Source organism: Hyaena hyaena, unplaced genomic scaffold, assembly GCF_003009895.1.
Source record: "Hyaena hyaena isolate Hyena2069 unplaced genomic scaffold, ASM300989v1 scaffold_292, whole genome shotgun sequence".
In the NCBI taxonomy this organism is placed as follows: domain Eukaryota; kingdom Metazoa; phylum Chordata; class Mammalia; order Carnivora; family Hyaenidae; genus Hyaena; species Hyaena hyaena.
The window spans coordinates 1,530,495-1,546,238 of record NW_024080924.1 but is presented as its reverse complement, the minus strand read 5'-3'; the positions used below and the strand labels follow the sequence as shown (position 1 = coordinate 1,546,238).

General features: G+C 42.1%; 1 long non-coding RNA gene across 1 annotated transcript in view; it reads right to left on the bottom strand.

Moving 5' to 3' along the window:
* Positions 1–14,438, bottom strand: part of LOC120241889 — a 37,860-nt gene extending 23,422 nt beyond the window's left edge. Inside the window, exon 1 of the long non-coding RNA XR_005530975.1 lies at positions 14,387–14,438. This is a non-coding gene — a long non-coding RNA (uncharacterized LOC120241889). The remainder of the gene's footprint in view (positions 1–14,386) is intronic.
* Between the last annotated feature and the right edge of the window lie 1,306 nt (positions 14,439–15,744).

Here is a 15,744-nt window from a genome sequence, read left to right as displayed (position 1 = left end):
CATATTGTTGCGTTTGGCCGTATCGCTGAGCTCTCGAACTCTTCATTCCTGTTCCTGGATCAGTTTGTCTCATGTTTTGTTAGCCTCTTGTTTTTCTAGAATGGTGTCTTCTACATCACTTATTCTCCTTTCTGCCTCTTCAATCCGTGCATTGGAGGCCTCTAATTTATTATGTATCTCATTTATCGCATTTTTTAATTCTTCATGCCTATTTTTATTTTCCATTCTGTCTGTAGCCATAGTTTCTTTGATGTCTCCTATGTTTTTTTCAAGCCCACCTATTAATTTTACCATTATTATTCTAAAATCTTGTTCAGTTATGCTGCTGATATCTATTTTGAGCAGTTCATTAGCTGTCATTTCTTCTTGGAGTTTCTTTGGAGGAGAGCTCTTTCGTTTCGTCATTTTAGTTAGCTTTCCAGCTCTTGTTGGTTTTAAAGACCTGTTATGCTCTCTGAATCTATGAGCGCTGCTATATCCAAGAAGATTCTTTGACACTCCAAGGCCTATCCTTTCAGAGAGTGTTTTTTAAATGGTATCTCTTGGTCTCTCTTGTTGGGACCTTGGTTATTTTATTCTCCTATTCGTAGTGATATTTGGGACTCTCCACCTTGTGTACTCTAGCTTGTTTCTTGAGGTAGCCCTGGAAAAGAAAACAGACAGACAAACACACAGGGAGCAGGAGCACACAAACCCACAGGCTAATTCAATTAACATGCAAAGCGAGAGGGAAAACAAAAAAGTTAAGAGAAAAGACGGAGGAGGGAGGGCGAATAATAGGGAGTATAAAATACAAAAAAGGGTCAAAAAGGAGACAAGAAAAGGAAAAAAGAAAACCGATGGACAAAGAACGGTTTAAAGCATATACCTGGATTTCCCAGCTACAGTTAAATAGCCGTGTGTATGCAATGCTGGTTGAAGAGCATAGAGAGAGAGTAGACAGGGCAGGGATGAGGCAAAATTAGAAATAGAATGAACAGGCAGAATGGATAAGAAGCTTTTTTCAAAGAGCTAAAGGGTAGAATATGGTTGGATAGGTGAGAGAAGGGTGCTGGAATTATCCAGAGAAACTATATAGTCTAATTACTCCTGAGAGAAAGAGATGAAAATGTCGGTAGGTGTAGAATTTACATTTACAGAATGGACTCGTGATTGTTTAAGCAAGCCGGTGACCAGAGTTAGTCAGGTCAGTGTTCTGGGGAAAAAAGAGAGAAAAGAGAAAGAAGAAGAAAAGTAAAGAAAAAAATGGGAGGAGGGCAGCTCTCAGGCAGGAATGGGCGTGGCGGGATCCAATGCCTCAGGCCGAAGCTCTGCCTTGGAGGTTGTGGGGAGGAGAGTGACGGTGCTCCAGTCCCTTCTTGAACCAAGCGCTGCACCTCGCTTTTTTAGACGTGTAAACTCCCCGTACCGGGGGCGGAGCCAAAGTTGGTTGCACTCTTCAACCCAGGCCAGTTCCAATCTCCAAACCCCAGTCCGCGCGCCCCGCTGAAATTGCCTTAGACACAGCTTCCCAGGCAACCCCCTCGGGGCATTTCCAGGCCCCCTGCCGAGCTCTGGGGGTGGAGTCAGAATCGCTGCTTCCTTCTCTGGGTTGGGCTGGGAGCATGCGTGGGAGCTTGCCTGCCGGGTGCGCAGAGCCCGCTGGAGTGAGGAAAACCAGGTCCCTCTATGGCTCGTCACCGGAAACATAAACTCACAGGCAGATTTCCCAGTTTTTAGCTCTTTGCCTTCCCTCTGGAGCCCCAGCCAGCCAGGAGCGCGGACGCCCGGTGACCGCACGGCTCTTTCAGGGGTCCAAGCTGCCTTGGAGGACAATGGCGGCCGGCGCGCCTCCACTCTGAAGTCCAGCTGCCCGGAGCCAGCACAAAGCAGCAGTCTGTGTGCTCAGCGCACAGTTGGCGCGGGGGGACCTGGCGTGCACGTATTTGGCAAGTACGGTCTTTCTATGCCCCAAGTGGAGGTTTTTTCCCCCCCAAGCGGAGGTTTTTCTGTTTCGGACTCTCTCTTTTTCCCCTCTCACTCCCCGTAGAGGGTAGAGGGGGATCGCCTCTGACCCTGGAGTCTCCAATCCCAGCCCGATTTTATCTTCCCCAGTTCGCACTCACGTTAGAAGGCTTTCTCAGTGGATTCTGAGTCCTTTTTCTCCCAATCTCTCAGGTTTTGTAAGGTTTCCAATGGCTTCAGATCTTTTCCGTGTGATGTATGGGCATGAGTGCAAGTACGGAGCTTCTTACTTCTCCGCCATCTTGCCCCCTCCTGGTTTTCTTTTTCAAGATTGCTTTGGCTCTTAGGGGACTTTTCTGGTTCCATACACATTTTAGGATTCTTTGTTCTAGCTCTGTGAAGAATGCTGGTGTATTGCATTGAATATCTAGATTGCTCTGGGTAGTATTGACGTTTTAATGATATTGGTTCTTCTATCCAAGAGCATGGAATATTTTTCCATTTTTTTGTGTCTTCTTCAATTTCTTTCATAAGCTTTCTATAGTTCTCATTGTATAGATTTTTCACCTCTTTGGTTAGATTTATTCCTAGGTATTTTATGGTTTTTGGTACAATCGTAAATGGGATTGATTCCTTGATTTCTCTTTCTGTTGCTTCATTGTTGTTGTATTGGAATGCAACCAATTTCTGTGCATTGGTTTTATATTCTACAACTTTGCTGAATTCATGGATCAGTTCTAGCAGGTTTTGGTGGAATCTTTTGGGTTTTCCATATAGAGTATCATGTCATCTGCAGAATGAAAGTTTGACCTCCTCCTGGGTGATTTGGAATCCTTTTTATTTCTTTCTGTTGTCTGATTGCTGAGCCTAAGATTTCCAATACTATGTTGAATAACAGTGGTGAGAGTGGACATCCCTGTCTTTTTCCTGATTTTAGGGGGAAAGCTCTCAGTTTTTCCCCATTGAGGATGATATTAGTATTGGGTCTTTCATATATGGCTTTTATGATCTTGAGGTAAGATCCTTCTATCCCTACGTTCTTGAGGGTTTTTATCAAGAAAGGATGCATCTTGTTAAATGCTTTCTCTGCATCTATAGAGAGGAACACGTGGTTCTTGTCCGTTCTTTTATTGATGAGATGAATCACAGTGATTGTTGTGCAGATATTGAACCAGCCCTGAATCTCAAGTATAAATCCCACTCGGTGGTGGTGAATAATTTTTTTTAATGTTTTGTTGGATCTGGTTGGCTAATATCTTGTTGAGGATTTTTGCATCCATGTTCATTAGGGAACTTGGTCTGTAGTTCTCCTTTTTAGTGGGGTCTTTGGTTTTGGAATCAGGGTAATGCTGGTTTCATAGAAAGAATTTGGAAGTTTTCCTTCCATTTCTATTTTTTGGAACACCTTCAAGAGAAAAGGTGTTAACTCTTCCTTAAATGTTTGGTAGAATTCCCATGGAAAGCCATCTGTCCTGGACTCTTGTTTTTTGGGAGAGTTTTGATTACTAATTTGAGGTCTTTACTGGTTATGGGTATGTTCAAATTTTCTATTTTTTCCTGTTTCAGTCTGGGTAGTTTATATGTTTCTAGGAATTTGTCCATTTCTTCCAGATTGCCCATTTTATTGGCATATAATTGCTCATAATATTCGCTTATTACTGTTTGTATTTCTGCAGTGTTGTTTGTGATCTCTCCTCTTTCATTCTTAATTTTATTTATTTGGGTCCTTTCCGTTTTCTTTTTGATCAAACTGACTAGTGGTTTAAAATTGTGTTATTTCTTTCAAAGAACCAGCTTCTGGTTTCATTGATCTGTTCTACTTTTTTTTTGGTTTCCATAGCATTGATCTCTGCTCTAATCTTCATTATTTCCTGTCTTCTGCTGTTTTGGGTTTTTTTTTTCTGGTTCTTTTTCCAGTTCTTTGAGGTGTAAGGTTAGGTTGTGTATCTGAGATCTTTCTTCCTTCTTTAGGAAGGCCTGGATTGCTACATACTTCCCTCTTATGACCACCGTTGCTGCATCCCAGAGGTTTGGGGCTGTGGTATTATCATTTTCATTGGCTTCCATGTACTTTTTAATTCCCTATTTAACTTCTTGCTTAGCCCATTCATTCTTTAGCAGGATGTTCTTTAGTTTCCAAGTATTTGTTATCTTTCCAAATTTTTCCTTGTGGTTGATTTCGAGTTTCATAGTGTTGTGGTCTGAAAATATGCTCGGTATGATCTCAATCTTTTTGTACTTGTTGAGGGCTGATTTGTGTCCCAGTATGTAATCTATTCTGGAGAACATTCCATGTGCACTGGAGAAGAATGTGTATTCTACTGCTTTAGGATGAAATGTTCTGAATATATCTGTTAAGTCTATCTGGTCCAGTGTGTCATTCAAAGCCATTGTTTCCTCATTGGTTTTCTGTTTAGATGACCTGTCCATTGCTGGTAAGTGGGGCGTTGAAGTCCCCTACTATGGTATTATTATCAATGAGTTTCTTAATGTTCGTGATTAATTGATTTATATATTTGGACTCTTCCACACTTGGAGCATGAATGTTTACAATTGTCATGTCTTCTTGGTGGATAGACCCCTTAATTATGATATAATACCCTTCTTCATCTCTTGCTACAGTCCTTATTTTAAAGTCTAGTTTGCCTGATATAAGTATGGTTGCTCCAGCTTACTTTTGTTGACTATTAGCAGGATAGATGGTTTTTCATCCCCTTACTTTCAATCTGAAGGTGTCTTTAGGTCTAAAGTGGGTCTCTTGTAAACAGCATATAGATGGAACTTGTTTTCTTATCCATTCTGTTATCCATTGAGGCTTAGAATGAGTAATGAAGGATATGAGTTTATTGCCATTATGTTTCTTGTAGAGTTGGAGTTTCTGGTGGTGTTCTCTGGTCCCATATAGTCTTTGTTGCTTTTGGCCTTTTTTTTTTTTTTCTGTCTTTTTTCCTCCAAGAGTCCCCCTTTAAATTTATTGCAAAGCTGTTTTAGTGGTCATGAACTCCTTTAATTTTTGTTTGTCTGGGAAAATTTTAATTTCTTCTATTTTGAATGACAGCCTTGCTAGATAAAGAATTCTTGGCAGCATATTTTTCCCAGTCAGCACTTTGAATATGTCCTGCCACTCCTTTCTGGCCTGCCAAGTTTCTGTGGATAGGTCTGCTGCAAACCTGATCTGGCTTCCCTTGTAGATTAAGGACATGTTTTCCCCTTGCTGCTTTCATGATTCTTTCCTTGCCTAAGTATTTTGTGAATTTGACTATGATATGCCTTGTTGATAGTTGGTTTTGTTGACTCTAATGGTAGTTCTTCGTGCTTCCTGGATTCCTGTGCTTCCTGATGTCTGCGTCTTTCCCCAAGTTAGGAAAGTTTTCCCCTATGATTTGTTCATATAACCATTCTACCCCTTTTCCTCTCTCTTCATTTTCTGGGACCACTATGATTCTGATGGTGTTCCTTTTTAATGAGTCACTGATTTCTCTAATTCTTAAATTGTGCTCTTTTGACTTAGTCTCCCATTTTTTTCCTGCTTCATTATTCTCCATAACTCTGTCCTCTAAATCACTGATTTGCTGCTCTGCCTCATGCATCCTTATCTTGTGGCATCTATTCAAGACTGCAGCTCAGCTATAGCATTTTTTTATTTCATCCTGACTAGCTTTTACTTCTTTTATATCCACATAAAGGGATTCTAATCTATTTTTGACCCCAGCTAATATTCTTATTATCGTGATTATAAATTCTGTTCAGACATCTTGCTTGTAACTGTGTTGGTTAAGTCCCTGGCTGTTATTTCTTCCTGCTTTTTCTTTTGGGGTGAATTCCTTCATTTCATCATTTTGAAGGAAGAAAAGAAATTAATGAGGCAAAAAAATTAAAATTAAAAACTTAAAAACAACACATACACACTCAAAATCAAATAAATGATGTTAGATCCTGAGTGTGTTTTATTCTGGGTGTTGAAAGGAGCTTGACAGATTAGATTAAAAAAAACGGGGGTGAGGGGGAGGAAAACATTTGAAATTTTGAAAAAATGAATACAATAGAATAAAATGAAATGACGGAATTAAAATAGAATTTAAAAAATTTACAAAAAATAAAAAATATAGTAGAAAAATTTAAAGAAAAAAATTTTAATAAAAATAAGTTTTTTCTCTTTCTGTGTTCCAGAAAACGAAAAGAAAGGAAAAAGGAAAAAGAAAAAAAAAAGAAAATTGAATAGATGGACTAGCGAACAGATTGAAATACAATTGGAATTACATTATTTTCCCCTAGAAGTCAGCTATAAAACACTTTACGGTCTGTAAACTAAGCATGCAGAGAGAGTTGTGATGTTCCTGAAGAACGAGGTTGGCCCACGGGGCGCCTGGGTGGCTCAGTTGGTTGAGTGTCCGAGTTCGGCTCAGGTCATGTTCTCACCAGTTGTGGGATCGAGCCTGCATCGAGCTCTGTGTTGACAGCTCAGAGCCTGGAGCCTGCTTCAGATTCTGTGTCCACACACACCCCTCCCCCGCCCGTCCCATGTTCCTGCTCTGTCTCTGTTTCTCAAAAATAAATTTAAAAAAGAAGAAGAAGGAGAAGGAGAAGAAGAAAGAGGTTGGCCCAGTTGGGCAGGACTTAGTGTAATGACTCCATTCTCCATTTAGCTTACTGATGTGGATTGTTATGGAGCCTGGCGCTTGTGAGTGTGTACCCGCATGCACAGGAGGGGTGAAAATGGCACCACCCAGCTACCCGGACTCTAGTATATGGAACTGTGTTCGCCCCAATCAGCAATCGCCCACCCGTCCTTTGTCTCCGGCTTCCATCCACTCCCCGCTCTTACACTGTTGGTAACCAAGCCATCAGCTTGCCAGGCGGCACCTCCCTCCTGAGTTTTATCTCAGATGCGGCTGTTTTTCCCGAGCCCTTACTTCTGAGGAACTGCGGCTTTGGTCTGTTCTGCCCCTCTGCAGGAGGGTCTCGCTGAGCAATGGCCAGGTGCCGCCCCGCCCCCAGGAATGTTCAGGAGACTGCGTGGCTGCCGATGCCCAGAGACTGTGGCTGGGTGTCAGCCCACTGCAGAAAAAGTTCACGCGATTGTGTAGCAGCAGCATTTCAGGAATTATGGAAAATCACGCGTGACCCGAGGACCTCCCGGATCTACTCTGTTCCTGGGATTCGCCCTTCCCACCAGAGCACTGCCAGGTAAGGAGCTGCAGAGTTCCAAACTCTGTGCTCCCCGTTTATAGAGTCTTAATGAAATTTAAACCCTCTCCTTTCTCCCTTTTTAGCTCAGTACCTGCGGCTGTTTCCACTTTTCCACTTTCTCTCCAGCTGTTTTTGGGGGTGGTGCTTTTCCAGTACTCTTCCCCCACCACAGCTCCCACTTCACCCCCACCCCTCCCACCCCTTCTCTGTCCCCTCTCGGCCAGCAAAAACAGCTACCGGCTCTCCGCAGCTTCTCTCTCCCCCAGTTCACCTCTCCGCGCCACATACCTGCTGAGTTCCGTGGTTCAGGTTGTGCGAACTGTTGTGTTAATCCTCAAATCAGTTTTCTAGATGTGTAGGATGGTTTAGTGTTGATCTGGCTGTTTTCAGGGATGCCAGATACAAAAAAAAAGCTTCCATGCTTTTCTGCCATCTTGGTTCCTCCCCCCCCCCCCCAATTTTTTTTTAAATAATCAAAAGAATAGAGTTATAGAGAAAAGGGAAATTACTAAAGAAAATGGAATATTTAGAGAAGTAGCATCAGTTGACTAAAACAATGTCACTTTTCTCCCCATTTCTTCTATGAAATCTGTTATGGACTGATTGCCCCCCTTCATTCATATGCTGACACCCTAACCCCTAATGGGACTATATTTGGAGATAGAGTATTGAAGGAGGTAATTAAGATTAAATGATATTTTAAAGGTGGGACTGTAATCCAATAGGATGTGTGTTCTAATAAGAAGAGGAGGTACAAGGAGTGTGCATGTACAGATGAAAGGGCAGGTGAGGACACAGCAGCAGGTGTCCATCTGTAAGCCAGGTAGAGAGGTCTTACCAGAAACCAACCTGCTGGCACCTAGATCTTGAACTTCCAGCCTCCAAAACTGTGAGAACCTTAATTTCTATTGTTTAAGCTTCCCAGTCCGTGTTATTATGTTAGAGTAGCCTGAGAAGACTAATACAAGATTTTCCCACATGTTAGACATGATGGTCCAATATTCATGGTTTACCAACTTATCAGCCTCTGAAGCAAAAGAGTATCTTCCTATCTGCTGCTGACAAAACACCCACGAAGTCTCAGTCTGGCCAGGCTTAAAAACTGAGTCATACCGTCCTCATCATAGAGACTGACCAATATTAAGTAAGGGAGGGATAATTCTCCAACAGAAGGGAACAAAATGGCCTAAGCACCATACCTAATGAGCTAAAGCAGGAGGGAAAATATGGTAATTTGTGAGCGAGGGCTCCAACTTCCAGTTTGGGAGTTTTGTTTGATGTAACAGGCCCTGAGAAGGGCTTCAGAAGAACAATGACTTTGGGGCGCCTGGGTGGCTTAGTCGGTTAAGCGTCCGACTTTCGCTTTGGTCATGATCTCGCGGTTCGTGGGTTCGAGCCCCGTGTCGGGCTCTGTGCTGTCTGCCAGCTCAGAGCCTGGAGCCTGTTTCAGTCTGTGACTCCCTCTCTCTCTGACCCTCCCCTGCTCATGCTGTCTCTCTCTTTCTCTCTCTCCTAGAAATAAATAAAACATTAAAAAAAAATTTAAAAAAATAAAAAAAATAAAAATAAAAAAAGAAGAACAATGACTTTACTCAAACAAAACTGGGGGGTAAGACTGAAAAGCTTTGGATGGTGGTATGTGTGACTGACCAGAGTTTTTCCAGACACCAGTATGGCCCAGGACCCAGGAAACTAGTGATCATTCTGTAACCAGATTTGCCAGGTGTTTTTTTTTTTGTTTTGTTTTGTTTTGTTTTAATTTTTTTTAATGTTTTATTTATTTCTAGGAGAGAGAGAGACAGCGTGAGCAGGGGAGGGTCAGAGAGAGAGGGAGTCACAGACTGAAACAGGCTCCAGGCTCAGTCAGCACAGAGCCCGACGCGGGGCTCGAACCCACGAACCGCGAGATCATGACCTAAGCGAAAGTCGGACGCTTAACCGACTAAGCCACCCAGGCGCCCCTTGCCAGGTGTTTTAAAAAGAAATAAATCAATTTCACTTTGTGATTAACATGATATAAATGCTGTAAATATTTCCTAGTAACTGATCGGTAGTGAAGAAATTTTAAGTCTTTTAGGCCAACACTGGCAAAGGTTGTTGATACTAAAGGTTGTTAAGTTTAAACAGAGCAAAGAGTAATTTTATTTAAGCAAAAGACTTGAGTTTATTCAGGAATAACAGAGGAATCACAATTTGGGACAAGCACGCCATGGCGATCCATCAGCAAGTCCAAAGGGACAAAGGGAAGGTCAGCTTGTATCGGGTTTTAGGAGGATTTCAAAGGAGGTTTGCTTAGAACAGAAGTTTATTGGAGAAGAACAAGAATTCGAGGTTGTGGTTTCTTATTGGCTACAAGTGGGGGTTAGTGCGATGTTGCTGGGGCAGGAGGGGATCTTCTTGTTCTTAAATGCAGGAGACAAAACTATGTGAAAAATGCCCTCCTTTGCCAGAATAATTCTGGTCCTCCTTCTTCCCACTGGTTACACTGGCTTCAAAGAGTGGTGCATGCACCAGAGCTCCCCCTTCAGGGCTTCCCAGCTCCATTTTATTTATTTATTTTAAAAAAAAATTTTTTTCCCCCAGCTCCATTTTAGATGAGATTTCCTTTATTTATTTTCACAAGGTCTTCTGGGCTCATTATACAAGGAATTTCTCCTTCTGGCAGTGCTTGGCTATTGCCATGGCAACCAATCTCTCATTAGGAAGCTAGAGGATAAAAGCTCTTGGAGAGATTGTAGAAGTATACTTTTGGTCACTAGAGAGCCTGATGGTAGAAGCAGTTCAGTCGATGTGCAATTGATGCAAGCAAGACTGACCCAGGCAGATAAAGAGCTTCAATTCAAGAATGACTCTCTTTAATCATTGGGGCTCTGGGCCCTCTTCCCTGCTTGGCAAAGGAGAGCTGAGTCAGGTAAGAGTTAAGCAGGTGTGGCCTGCAGGACTCTCAGCAATGTTGTTTGTGTATTGCCCTGCATGTTTTACTCCAGCTTCCATGGGAATCAGGATGGGGAGGGGAAGCAGAAAGAAAAAAGACCCAAGGGAAGGTTGCAGTAAAGCTGAATTAAAATATGGGATTAGTAGTAGATGAGCAATGGACTCTGCATGCAAGTGTAAGCAAGGACTTAGGTCAACAGATTCACTTGAAGAACTTTGGAAATACCACTGGCTAGTGATAGGGTAGGCATCATGTAGGATAAGACATGAGAAATCAGGCAGCATGTAGGAATTTTAAAAGCAATTTTAAAAAATAGTGAAATTTACCAAGACATCTTTAACTTTAGGATCTACGCTTTGAACTTCTTTTCCAGTGTCTTCCACCCAGTGCTCGCTGCCCAGGACAGTCTCCCTACCACTCATCAAGAGAAGTTGATGAACTTCCCTTTTCTTCACTTGCATTTCCTAGAGAACAGACCACATTAACTAATGTGTCAGTTACCTAATCGATGTGCCAGGAGGAAAGTTCGAGAACATATTTTTCCATTAGAGAACACACTCATAATTTAACAATAGTTTCCTGTATGATGCTGTTTGTGATGATGATGATGATGATGATGATGATGATGATGACGCTAATCTGAAGGAATGATGTTGCATGGGCTTTCAGTCAAAAAGTTTACGTTCAAATCTTGGTTCTGCCTTTAGGTAAATAACTTAGCCTCTCTGAACCTCAGAACAGAGGGGCTCACTAAAATTGTGCTCCCAGAGTTGTCCTGGGGCTGTAGTGATATCATATACTAAGACACCAAGCACAGTGCCCAGTACAAGGACACCTGTGCTTCAAGTAAACTTCCACCTAGTTGACTTCCCTTCCCTATCTGTTTTCTTTCTTTCTAGCATGGATTATGAAGGCTGGGTCCTGAGGGGTGGATAGAGGAGGAAATGAGTTGTAAAGTTCTCTTTAAATCACATTGCAATGGGTTCTCCATAGATCCTGAATTTTTCTTGAGAATCAGAATAGGACAAATGAAGGAATAGAAAGAGTGGGAGAAAGAAAAAAAAGGCAAAGACGAAACCAAGGCCCTTGCTTAGAGACCTGGAAGACAAACTAAAGGAAGTTGTGGTGAGGGGGAGGCTACATCATTAGTGCACGTGTGTGCATGTGTGTGTGTGCTCCCACACAGAACACAGGTGAGAGCAAGCAACAGAGAGCTGGGCTGTTGGCCACGTGAAGAGGATTTCCTTTCTGTTCTGTACTCCCACCATCCTCCCTACCCTTCTTCTCACCCCCATTCAAGAGCCTGGGTGTCCCCTCTTTTCACTTTACATCTATGAGATTAGCATCAATGGACAGATGTGCAATTATTTCAAGTAACGTTGACATGAAAGAAGCTGGTTCCACAAGCCAAGTCTCCCAGCTAACTCCTTTCTTACCGACTGGACCCATGTGGGAGGGTCACTTCGGGGGACACATTGTCCCTGCTCCACTCCCACTCAGCTTCCTAGTTCCATGCCACATGCCTGTCTCACTGGCCTTCTCTCATCTTCTTTGGGGCCTTGGGTTCTATGTTCCTGGGCCCCAGTTTCTGGTCAGTGCTCTTCTAGCCTTAAGGACAGAACCTTCCTCAAACTATTTCAAGTTAGGAAGAGAGTTTACTATAAACATAGAGGAACTCTCAGAACCTGAAAGTAAGGGACAATAGTAGACCGCACTTCATTGTTTTGTTAGATTAGATAATATATTTGAAGGGTTTAGTGCAGTGTGGGCACATAGGATGCACTCAATCATTGTTAAAGAATATTCTTAGTATCATAATCATCATTTTAGGCATCCAGCCCATTGGCTACTGTACCCATTTTATTTTTGAAAACTGAGACCTCAAGTGGCTGTTTGCCTTACATCGTGCTGCTAATAAATGGCAGAGCCCAGAGTCAGGACTCTCGAGGCTGCTGCCCATCCTAGTCAGCAGCCCGGTCGATCTCATTATCAGTGAGGCTAATTGGAAAGCAGAGGACATGCTCTCAACGACGATTCAACCCACTAGTAAGAAGCTGAGTTCCTGTCATATTCTCAGTGTTCAGAAAGGAGCTTTAAGGAGAAAAAGAAAATGATCCTGTCAAAAAGTTGAAATCTAGTTGGAAGAATTGATTGTTTGATTGACTGACTGATTAAGCCAACATATGCTTACTGGGATCTTTCTCCTGATTGCTGGGGAAAAAGCAGACATGGCCACAATACTCATGTGGCTTACATTTCAGTGGCTTAATGTGTTTATGTGTTGGGGGTGGGGCAGGGGGAAGAAAAAACATCCAAATCTACATATACATAGATGGAACTTGATCTCAGCCCAACGAGGGAATAGCAGAGTGCAGTGAATAGAGATTCTAGTAGAGGGGAAGATTGCAGTTAGGTAAGACTGTCAGGGAAAGCCTCTTTGTAAAGGTAACATTAAATCTGAGACCTGAAGAATGGGGAAAGTAGGCGATGGAAATAGCACCTGTACAGACCCATATGTGGAAGAGTTTACCATGTTGGAAGAAGTGAGTGGAGCCATGTGGGTGGAAAGTGATGAGTGATGAAAGAGTTGGTAGATTAAGTGCCTCTGGAGAGGTGGTCATAACACCCATTATACAGGGCCTCTGGACCATGATAAAAGGTTGGATCCTATTCTAAAGGTAACAGAATGATGTTAAAAGGATTTAAGCTTCTAAATATAAAGCATATTTTAAAACCTTATTCTAGGTACCATGTGGAGACTGGACTAGAGAAGGCACATAAACCACTAGGAGCTCTTACACTGGTACAGGCAGGAGACCCTAGGTCTTGGATCTGGAGGGGGCTGTGAAGATGGGGAGAAGTGTTGACAGAGTCGAGATGGGTTTCATTAGCAGCAATGACAGGGTGTGCAGTGGGCTGGATGAGGCAGGCAGGAAGAGGGAGGGACCATTGAGGCTACCCAGCCTGCTGGCTTGGATGGGCTATGTGTTTTCAAGGAAATTAAAATTTCAAGGTAATTCAAATGCAGCTCCAGCCCTACATGGGAGAGAGGGCATTACCCAAAGATGGAACTTGCCCTGAGTCTTGAAAAGTGGTAAGGATTTGGGAGAACAGGAGGGAGATTGGATGAGCAGAGGGTGGCTTGAGGGACATGAAAGGGGTGGGGAGACCTGACTCGAACAGAGAGTGTGCGGTGGGGAGGCAACAATCCATTTGATTGGGACCCAGTAGGATGAGGGTTAGGGCACGGGTTGTGAAGACACAGCAGAGCAATGTTCTTGCCTATAAAACACAGATGACGCTATAACTGCCCTTCAAAGTTGCTGTGAAGATTAAATAGAATAAAGTTGATACCATGCTCAGACACTGACACATAGTAGGACCGTAATTAATGCTCTATAATCATTATCATTAATATTTTTACATTTACATATATTTATGTATATATAGTGTATGCAATATAGATTACGTATTAGCTTAACTTAAGATAACCCACAAGCCTCAGACCAACTTAGATTACATATTATATGCACACATGTGTGTTTGTATGTGTGTGCATAAGAATTGAAAGACGTGAGAATTTGGATTTGATATGACAGCATATGTGTTTTCTGCTGGTGTGTTTTCTGAGAAGTGAAGTGATCCACTGACTGATATTTAAAGAAGGTGAATTCTGTCATTTGGACCCAGAATGGTCTAGTGAGCAGAGATCCTTACTGAATAACTCAATAGTCCAAGAGCAACTAGAGAATTTAGGTAGCACATACCCCAAAGACTGAGAACATAAAGCTTCATGTGCCAAAGGAGAGAGGGACCTGAATAACTTCATGACTTCAGGATGTGGGGTTCAGAGAGTTCAATTAATAATCACCATGGCCCTACATTACAGGGCCTTTTCATAAAATCTAAATTCGCTTCCTGAATTCTCAGTGTAGGAAGCACTTTTCATACCACATTGAGCCTCCTCTCAAGTTGAAGCAACTTATTTTAAATCCATTTGAATCTTACAGTAAAGGGTAGCCATAGTCTCCTTTATACCCACCACTCTGGAGTGTCAATTCCATTGTGTTATAATAACTGGTTTGATGTTAATACATAAAAGGGAGCTCCGTCACTGAAATATAGTATGAGGATTCCAGTGTTTAAAAAGAAAACCGTAGGTTGGTAGGGATGAGGGTTTCAGCAGGAAGAACTTGATGAGTGTTTACTCCAAATATAAATCTTAATAGGGAGGATATAAAATATAAAATATATATCCAAACTCTTAAGAGAAAGAAGCATGATACAAAGGATTGAAAATCTACCTACAGTACTCACATGTTGAATTGAAGCCTCCATCAGATTGAGTCCCCCCAGGATTGGAATGAACAGTGCCTCCTGCAGACATAGCACATAAATAATAAACTGCTATGTTAACCATGAGCTTGTTTGTTACCTCTGCAATACCCATCCTGTTCTGGCTGTTATCACCAGCTCTGGACACTGACCTCCCCAGAATTTCACTTTGCTTTAGGGCTCTTAGGCAACTTCAGGCCAGCTGAATAATACTTTTGAAATAATAGATGTAATCCAGGATTTTTGCTGTTTCAGGTGTGAGTAGTTGTTCAGGGTGTCCAAAGTACCACACAATCTGAGATGGATGTCTAGTTTTGGATACTTTTTCGTGTTTGGGGTGGGGAGGATTAATCTTCTTTGGAATATGAATGAAGTAGAAGGTCTATCTGAAGTTCCATCTTGCTGGTTCAACATGTGAGCAGAATGCTAAGGAAGTATATATGAAGGGTTTCATACAGGTTACTCTACTTTAGTCTGTATCCCAAGTTTGCACCCAAACCTGCCTCATCATAGAATTATTTTTTTAATTTTCTAAAGTTTATTTATTTTGAGAGTGAGCACACAAGTGGAGGAGAATCAGAGAGAAAGGGAGAGAGAATCCCAAGTAGGCTCTACACTGTCAGCACAGAGCCCAATGTGGGGCTCAAACCCACAAACCGTGAAATCATTACCTGAGCTGAAATCAAGAGTCAGCAGCTTAACTGACTGAGCCACCCAGGTGCCCCTTATTTATTTATTTATTTATTTATTTATTTATTTAATATAGTTTATTGTCAAGTTGGTTTACATATAACGCCCAGTGCTCATCCCAAGTGCCCTCCTCCGTGCCCATCACCCCCCTTCCTTATAATTCACATGCCATACAATTCAGTCATTTAGAGTGCACATCTTAAATTGGTTTTTAGTATATTCACAGACAAATGCAATCATCACCACAGTCAATTTTAGAACATTTTCATCACCTTAAAAAGAAACCTCAGGGGTTCCTGGGTGGCTCAGTCAGTTAAGTCCAGCTTCCACTCAGGTGATGATCTCACAATCATGGGTTCACGTCCCACATAGAGCTCTCTGCTGACGCCTCAGAACCTGGAGCCTGATTCGGATTCTGTGTCTCCCCCTCCTTTGCCCCTCCCCTGCTTGAGCTAACTAACACATACTCTCTCTCTCTCTCTCTCAAAAATAAATAAACATTAAGAAAAAAAAAAGAAACCTCATACTGTTTAGCTCTTATTTCTGTGTACCCACATCTAGGATTGGTGAGATGATCTAGTTGCATATTCTTTCTCTCCAGTCAATAGTAAAATTATGACCTTGTCTTAACATGAGTCCTTGATTGCAAG